This window comes from Gossypium arboreum, chromosome 6 (genome assembly GCF_025698485.1).
Source record: "Gossypium arboreum isolate Shixiya-1 chromosome 6, ASM2569848v2, whole genome shotgun sequence".
NCBI lineage: Eukaryota > Viridiplantae > Streptophyta > Magnoliopsida > Malvales > Malvaceae > Gossypium > Gossypium arboreum.
Genome location: NC_069075.1, coordinates 11,062,461 through 11,072,255, shown reverse-complemented (window position 1 = coordinate 11,072,255; position 9,795 = coordinate 11,062,461). Strand labels below are relative to the sequence as shown.

Below are 9,795 nucleotides of genomic sequence, written 5' to 3'. Positions count from 1 at the left end.
TTTTGTAATAAAGATGGCACTCTGACTGTCACAAAATACTGTGTTGATTTGAAGGTCTTCATTGAGTTCACTAAATAGTCCCTTCAACCAAATAGCTTCTTTACAAGCCTCAGTAATCGTCATGTACTCAGCTTCAGTGGTAGACAAAGTGACTGTAGTTTGTAAAGTGGCTTTCCAATTAATTGCACAACCTCTGATTGTAAAGACGTAACCTGTGAGAGATCTTCTTCTATCAAGGTCTCCAGCAAAATCAGCATCAACATACCCTATAACTCCATCTTTAGTTCTTCTAAACTGTAAGCAAACATCAGTGGTGCCTCGTAAGTATCTTAAAATCCACTGAACTGCTTTCCAATGTTCTTTACCGATTTGCCATATATCGCTAATCGCACCGATCGCATATGATAAATCGGGCGTGAACAAACCATAGCATACATGAGAGATCCCACTGCACTAGAGTATGGAACATGTGACATGTACTCAATCTTATCATCTGATTGTGGAGACAAGGCCGATGAAAGTCTGAAATGGGCTGCTAAAGGAGTACTAACAGGCTCAGCACTCTGCATATTGAACGTGCAAAGAACTTTCTCAATGTACCCCTTCTGAGTTAGGTACAATTTACTTGATTTTCTATCTCTGAGAATCTCCATACCAAGTATCTTCTTTGCTGGTCCTAAATCTTTCATCTCAAATTCTTCACTTAGTTGGGCTTTGACCTTTCTTATCTCTCATTTATCTTTTGCTGCTATCAACATGTCATCAACATAAAGAAGTAGATACATAAAAAAACCATCACTGTTTTTCTTAAAGTAAACACAACTGTCTAAACTACTTCTTTTGAAATCATGAGAAGTCATAAAGGAATCAAACCTCTTGTACCACTTGTCTTGGTGATTGTTTCAAACCGTAAAGGGACTTTCTCGACAAGCAAACATAGTCCTCTTTTTACGAGACTATAAAACCCTCTCGGTTGTTGCATGTAAATATCCTCCTCAAGTTCTCCATGCGAAATGCGCTTTTACATCTAACCGCTCAAGCTCCAAATCATGCATGGCCACAATACCAAGCAAAGCTCGAATCGAACTATGCTTAACAACCGGAGAGAACAAATCATGAAGTCCACTCGGAATTTGATCAGTAACCCTTTGCAACAAGCCTTGCTTTATATTTGGGTTCTTCAACTCCTAGAGTCCCTTCTTTCTTTTTAAACACCCATTTACAACGAACAACCTTTTTACCTTTAGGAAGTTTCACAAGGTCCCATGTTCTGTTTTTGTAGAGTGATTCCATCTCTTCTTGCATAGCAAAAACATCCACTTTTCTGAGTCTTCACAGCTAACCGCCTCAGAATAATTAGATGGCTCTTGATTCGCATCTATATCTTCAGCCACATTTAAAGCATAAGCAACTAGATTAGCCTCGGCATACTTCTTTGGAGGTTTAATTTCTCTTCTAGTTCTGTTTTTGGCGATAGAGTATTGTGGTGAAGAAGCAACTCTATTCTCAATTTTTGTTCGGCTTGAGGAGTTGACTCAGACATCGATGCTCCACTTGCTTTTGATTTTCTTTATTGGAAGAGTATTTAAGAGATAAGTTAGGTAGCATAGTAGTTTCATCAAAAACAACATCTCTGCTAATCACAACTTTTCTATTTTCAGGACACCATAACTTATACCCTTTTACACCAGCTTTATAACCAAGAAAAATATATTTAATGGATCTCGGTTCCAATTTTCCATTATCAACATGAGCATACGTAGGACACCCAAAAATCTTTAAATCAGAATAATTAGCAGGATTACCAGACCATACCTTTTGTGGAGTCTTTTTCTCAATGGCAATGGATGGAGATCGGTTGATCAAAAAACATGTAGTAGAGGCTACTTCTGCCCAAAATACCTTTGGTAAGTTGGCATTTGACAACATACATCGAACCTTCTCCTTGATCGTTCTGTTCATTCGTTCTGCAACGCCGTTTTGCTGTGGAGTATGACGAACTGTCAAGTGTCTCATGATCCCTTCTGACTTGCACAATCTATTAAACTCATCAGAACAAAACTCTAAGCCATTGTCTGTACGGAGGTATTTTATTTGTTTTCCCGTATGTTTTTCAATCTTAATTTTCCAAGACTTAAATGTGGAAAACACGTCGCTTTTCTGCTTCAGGAAAAACGCCCAAACTTTTCTGGAAAAATTATCAATAAAGGTTAGCATATAATTAGCTCCACCTCTCGAAGGCACTCTGGATGGCCCCCACGATCGAATGAATATACTCTAACGTTTCCTTCGTGTTATGGATTCCTCTAGTGAATCGAACTCTCTTTGCTTCCCAAAACACAGTGCTCACGAAGTTCGGTTTGCAAATTCCTTGCCCATTAAGAAGTCCTCTTTGCTTAATTCGCCATGCCATTCTCACTTATATGCCCTAGGCGATATGCTAAAGTTTAGTAATATCATCATCCGAAAAGGAAGAGGAAGTGACAATTGCATCACCAATGAATAAGAGAACCCTCAGAAACATATAACTTGGCAATCTTTCTCGCCTTTCATCACAATAAGAGACCCTTTGGAAATCTTTAAAACCCCACTTTCAGCTGTGTATTTGTACCCTTTTAAATCAAGAGTACTCAACGAAATTAAATTTCTTTTCAATTCTGGAACATGTCGTACGTCACTAAGTGTTCTGACCACTCCATCAAACATCTTAACTTTAATTGTTCCAACACCTGCGATTTTACACGAAGCATTATTTCTCATCAAAACAACACCTTCAGATCTTGTTTAGTAAGTTGTAAACCAATCCCGATTGGGACTCATGTGGAAGGTGCAAACTGAATCAAGTATCCACTCTCGCCACTTTAGAATCATTGGCGAGCGACTAGAAGTTCACCATCACTGTAGTCTTCTACAACATCGCTTTACCGAATTTTTGGTTGTTTTCCTTTTGATTCGCATGACCTCCTTTTAATTTTATTTTGTAGCTTATAGCACTCAGATTTAATGTGCCCTTTTTCTTGCGAAGTTACAAGTTTTACCTCTGCTTGAAGACTTCGATCTACCCTTAGATTTACCATGAGGATTCCGTTCTTATGTCCTACCACGATCATCATCAGCATTCCGATCTTGTCTCCCACGAACAATGAGACCCTCTCCCTGAGAGTCGGGTTTAACCACAAGATACTTCATCTTATCATACAAGGTTAAAGAATCATAAACCTCATCAACTGTGAGAGACTTGCGGCTATATAAAACCGTGTCTCTAAAGGTTGAATAAGACATGTGCAACGAACAAAGTAGAATCAACCCTAGATCTTCCTTATCATACTGAACCTCCATGGCCTCCAAGTTTGAGAGAATTTCTTTAAACACTGTTAAGTGTTCGTGTACAGATGTACCTTCCTCCAAACAATGAGCATAAAGACGCTGCTTCATATGCAACTTGCTTGTTAGAGTTTTCGACATACATATTTGTTTTAGCCTCTTCCATAATGCAGCGGCAGTCTTCTCTTTCATCACATCCTGCAAAATTTCGTTGGACAAATGCAAATGTAATTGTGTTAATGCTTTTCGATCCTTACGCTTCTTCTCTTTATCTGTTAATGTCGAAGGCATCTTATCTATCCCTAACAGGGCATCCTCTAGATCCATCTGTGCAAGAACTGCTTGCATCTTAATTTGCCACAACGCAAATCTGGTGTTGCGATCTAACAGCGGAATTTCATACTTCAAAGACGTCATTACCGTGATCAAGATGAATAACCCGGAAGCTCGGATACCAATTTGTGAAAAATAAAATAAAATAAAATAAAGAACACACAAATTTTACGTGGTTGCAAAGCCATTTTCTAGTAGGATTGAAACACCTTATCCTAATCAATATAAAATAGATAAAGTTTAATAAGGTTTAAAAAACCTTATTCTAAAATAAAATAAAAGAAGTCTAGTTCTATATGAATTTTACTTTTATTTTATTTTTCATCGTATTTTATTTAAATAAGAATTTGGATCACTTAATTCTAACATGGTGCACTCCTCACACGGTAAATGAAATGCGTGGGTCTCTGGGTGTCACCACTCGACCAAAGCGAAATCAAGTCGTGCTTCAAATCAAACATGTAGATCATTGCAACTGATCCAAATTCAGATGTCTCCAAGTATGACTAAGACAGGGATCCAACAGATAGCCCATACGTTTGACCGTTGACATGACCCCTCGGTACGCGGCACAAACCCTTAACCTATTAAATTACTGTAATAGTTAATATATTAAAATTAGACTCCATTTGTTTCACTAAAAATGACTTCCGGAAACTGATTTTTGAAAAGTAACTTACTTTTTTAGAAAAGCTAATATTTTCTGATGTTTAGATGAATTTGTATAAAATATTTTATGTTATTTGATAGATTTCCTGAAAATATTTCATAGAAGTTGTTTTCAATAAAACAAACATATATTTGATATTTTCTTAAGACTTTTTATCTTTCGTTTTTTATTGAATTTATTTTACTGCTATAAAATTACATTTTGCAATGTTTTTGTGTATATATATTATGGTCGTGTAATTTTTATTTCTAAGTTAAATTCCAATTTCTATTTCTTTTATCAGAAATTGAAATGTGAAGATGACATGCTCACCTACATCTAAAGAAGCTATATTTGATGCTTTAACCAAATATGCAACATTTGGATCTTTGAACTTAGCAATAACTGCTTCAATTGCACATAAGAAAATACTCTCCACATCAGAGGGTTTGTTTACAAGACAACGGTTCTATTACAATTGAAAACTATACTCTATCTAGCATACATCATAAAGCAAAATGTATGCTTCTGGAGAAAGCATTTCTTCAACACTAGTAACCTACAAAAGATAAAACATGACAATTAGGTCCAAGAAAATATGTTTTATTGTCTTCATAAGACTAAAAAACATGCCAATAATATTATATATATATATATATATATAAAAGGCTCAAAATATTATGATGAACCAACCTAGAAATAGAAATTGCATAGCCATAACATTTGACTAAAAGATAATCTAGCCTTTAGTGGAATTTCAAGGGCAGCAGGTTGCTTGTGTATCTTAACATTACATATAGCAACATTATAGTTTTCCTTACTCCAACTCAACCACCACAAAATTCTTATTAGTCTTACTTTTTACTAGCCAAGAATTCTCATTTATCCCATCCAATTAGCATTCCTGCATCTTTCCTCTTATGATTGTTTCACTATTTTTATGAGCACAAAAAAGAATAGAACAAAAAATAAAGAACAAAAAAAAAAGGGTAAATGGTAAATAGATGTCTGAGCTAACAATACATCATAATAGAAAAACCAATAATCATAGCTTAGCTTACATTGCCTAACCCTTTAATACATCCTTAACTGTCAAAATGGAACTCTAAACCAGCAAAAAACTTTAATAATATACTTCAATTTGGCAATCAAATACTATGTTAATATGATGCAACAATCAATCAGTAGGCCTCAACCATGCACCATGAAAAGACATATCTTCTTCCCCTTCCTTTTCCCCTTTACTTTTTCTTTAAACATCAACTCAGATGTTGAAATTCAATCCTTTGATGAATAGATATACATATAGGTCCATTACATTTTTACTAATGATTTGTCATTGTAGTGCTGCAGTTAAATTGATTAGAATGTAATCCCAAGTTTTGTCTCGAACACTTATATTCTTACAAAGTTAATAACTTCAAATTTTTAAATCCAAAATAAAATCAATTTAAATCATGTCTTACTTTCCTATGTTATTATTAAGTAAATTATAAGGATGTGTGAGAGTAAATTGTAAATGTATCAAAAATTTAACTACAGAGAAAAAAAAAAAGAGGTACCTGTGTTTTCCAATTGGATTCAGTATCCTTCTATTGCTGACTTAGAACTAAATCCTCTTTAAAGAATACAAAAGGCGAAGCTGAAGCCCTAATATAATAACAAAGTTGAAAGTGAAGATTATGATAAATTTACAAACTTTGCTACTACTATGGCTGAGAGAAAGAGTGAGGGAGACTGCAAAGTAAAAAAAGAAAGAAAGAAGGAAGGAAAAATTGGTTGACAGCCATCATGAGAAATGCTGTGAAATTCCTCTTCAACCAAAAGAAAATAACTAGATTGGTTTTTTACAGCTTTTCTAAAATTTAGTAAATTCACTTGAAAATTAAACAAATCAAACAAATCCATTTCGAATGAAGCAACATTGATAAGAAAAAGATAGTGATATACCTTGAAGGACTGGAAAGCCAAATTTTTTGGGTTTCTTCGAAATGCAAACTTGGTAAGGACGACAGTCAACCGAAAGAAATGACGAGGCAAAGATGAGGAGGTGAGGCCAACAGATAGAGATGGGGAGGAGAGGCAAAGGCTGACAAACAAAGAGGAAGGGAGAGCGATTGTTTAATCACCGTGATAAGAGTGAAGAGAAAGGAAAATATCTTACAGAAATTTGTAGCGTTTTCCTAAATGAAAGCATTAGATTTACCCATGTTTTGAAGAATGTTTTAGAAATTAATTTTCTTATAAATAATTTAAAAGTATTTTGATAATTTCTCCATTCGAAGAGAATTAATTTATGATATATTTAAGTTTTTTACTATAATAATAAAAAATTAAATACCAAAATAGATCACCATACAAATTGAAAGCAAAAACTCATTTCAATATTTATTTTGTAGTAAATGCATAAAAAAAAAGAAAAAAGGTAAACCTACTCTCTTTTTTCAAAACACCTCTCTACAAAACAAACTAAAAAAAAAAACTCATACCCTTTCTGGCTTTTTTACTTAAATAAATTAAAAAAATTATTTATCAAAATAGGTTGTCAGCCCCATTATATACGAAAATGGGGTGTTTTCTTCATTCACGCCTATCTGACAGGCGCGATTCATTATTTTATATTAATTTTTTTTGTTTTTTTAAATAAAATATTATTTTTTTTATTTTTATTAAAAATATTTAAATATATATATAGGTAAAAATACGGTTTAACGAGTTAAAATACGGATACAAACGGGTCGCGCCTGGCAAGTAGGCGCAAATGGGTTGCCCTGCATGCTGCCCGAACAGTCTTTTCCCTGTAGCCTGCATGCATGCCCCCTCCTCAGCTCCACAGACTAGCAGCTATTTCTGCTGCACCGTTTAGTCCCTTCAATGGGAAAAGCAAATGGGGGACCTTATAAGTATGGTCCCCCAAACCCCATCCACACATCGGAAGAGAGAAAAGAGAAGAAGAGAAGAAGAAGAAAAAAGAAAAAAAAGGTAATGTATTTTTTAGTAAATAATTTTGTTTATAATTTAAAGAGTTTAATTAAGATATTGTGATTTTTTGTTATTAATTATTAATTATAACATATTTATGTTTAGTGTTTATAGTTTTGGATTAATATTTTGTATGAATGTAATTTTTTTGTTTTTATAATTATTTTAAAAATAATTTGTTAGTAATCTAGGATTATGTTAAAATTTTTTGTGTTTGTAATTATTTTAAAATTAATTTATTAGTAATTTAGGATTAAGTTATAAATTGTTGTGTTTAGTTTAGTATTTGGTGAGTTTAACATATAAGTTTATAAAAAATTAAAAATCATTTCATTTTGAAAATGAATTTGGACAAATGATGTTTAAGGTCATTTAAATTTTTAAGTTATTGTTAAGTATTAGTATGTTATTATTTGATTTTAGGCCAAACAATGAAAATTCATATTTAGCCTAAGCGTATGTGGATGCTTGCTTACTGTATCTTGCAAATATTATTTAAAAATACTCTGTTAAGATATCATATAAAATGTAACTAAGTCTGATTATTGAAGAAGCATAATATCGACTCACATTTTTAAACAAATTAAACCAATAATCGCATTTGGTTATGAACATATATATATTATATTGATGTTAAATCATGGCATTGCTTCTGTATGATGATTTCAGCATTATAGGTAATATCAAATTATGGGATAGAGACCAAAGACACCCACCACTGCTATCTACCATTTCCGTTCACATCCTCTATTGATTTTCGTAGAATTATTTAAGAATTTACCAAAAAATTAGGCTATTTTACCAAATTGACCCAAAAAAATTGATATTTATAAAAATGACCCAAGTTCAAAAACAATCACCAAAATGACCTGAAATGAAAAGTAGATTGGGGTTTTGGCCTGTCAATGGCCGGCACCAACTCGTATTTTGCACACATGATTTCCTGATGATTGTGTCAGGCTTTAAAAAATTATTTTTTTTGGTTTTGGCCTGTCAATGGCTGGCACCAGGGTATTTTTTTTCAAACCGTATCATATTGGTATACAAAAATACGAGTTTTTAAAAAATATTTTAATTTAATTTTAATAATGCATATTTTATCCGGATGAAGTATGTATTAGCAGATTCAGTAATATGATTATATATATATTTACGCATGTATCACATTACAAAAACAAAATTTTAAATACTTATACGTAATAAAACATGTATCTCATTACAATAATTGTTATTTCTCAAATAACATATTACTTTATAATTTTATTTCTTATTTAATATTTTAATTTAATTTTAATAATGTAAACTTTATCCGGATGAAGTACGCATTAGCAAATTCACTAATATGATTATATATATATATATATATATATTAAGCATGTATCACATTACAAAAACAAATTTTAGATACTTATACCTAATAAAACATGTATCTCATTACAATAATAGTTATTTTCCAAATAACATATTGTTTTATAATTTTATTTCTTATTTAATATTTTAATTTAATTTTAATAATGCATACTTTATCCGGATGAAGTATGCATTATTAAAATTAAATTAAAATATTTTTTAAAACTCGTATTTTTGTATACCAAGATGATATACGGTTGCATACAGTTATAAAATATTAGAAAAAGTTATAAAATCTTAATTCAAATCACTATTATATATAATTAATTTTCATGTGTTTGATTTTTCAATACAATATTTGAAAAAGTTATAAAGTATTTGTTATGCAAAGTGTAATTTTATTTTATTTTTCATTTATTTGACAATTTTATTGATTTATTAAAATATTGATTAAATGTGTTGTTATTTTTATAGGTTGTTTATTTGAAAGAAACTAATCGGTATGTTTCTATTTTTATTTTTATTTTTAATTAGTATGTTTTTATGTTTACATAGTTTATATTAATTTTAATTATATTATTATTGTAATCTAACATAATTTTTTTATTGTAGGTAAATTATGGGAAATTATTAGATATTTACTGTGTTTTGTTTCTGAAATTTGAAATAATTTATTATATTTTTGAAACAAATTAAATGAATTCATTTTTTCATTGCAGATTTGCAAGAAATAGGTTCTTCGATTAATAATAATCACATATCAAGTACTATTAATGAGATGGTAATAAAATTTTTATTTGATACTCATGTTATTTGCGGAATTAAATTATATTGTATTAACTATTTTGCTAATTTAATAATGTTAGGGCCAGTACCGCGTATTGAGGGGCCGTGTTAATAGTGTAGGGTTTCTGCTAGATGAACGCCTAATACCATACTTGGAATTAGCAGGGTTCGAATCAGCGGCATTGATCCGGACTTTTGATCTGTGATACGACCTGATTTCCACTTTAGTTGAGTGATGGCATCCGGAGACCCACACATTTCATTTGCCATGCGGGGAGTGTACCATCACTCTAGAGGATGTTGCACTACAGCTCGGGCTTTCCATCGACGGGAATGTGGTCACGGGCGTAAGTTTGATCTCTAGGCCGGCT

At 32.1% G+C, this 9,795-nt stretch overlaps 1 long non-coding RNA gene across 1 annotated transcript; it reads right to left on the bottom strand.

Annotated features, from left to right (window-relative positions):
• Nucleotides 1-4,692: 4,692 nt before the first annotated feature.
• On the bottom strand, nt 4,693-6,519 carry LOC108459832 (uncharacterized). Its single transcript, XR_001867422.2, has 3 exons — nt 6,257-6,519; nt 5,869-5,956; nt 4,693-4,865 (listed from the first exon to the last, which is right to left on the bottom strand). It is a non-coding gene; the product is annotated as an uncharacterized LOC108459832 (long non-coding RNA).
• Between the last annotated feature and the right edge of the window lie 3,276 nt (nt 6,520-9,795).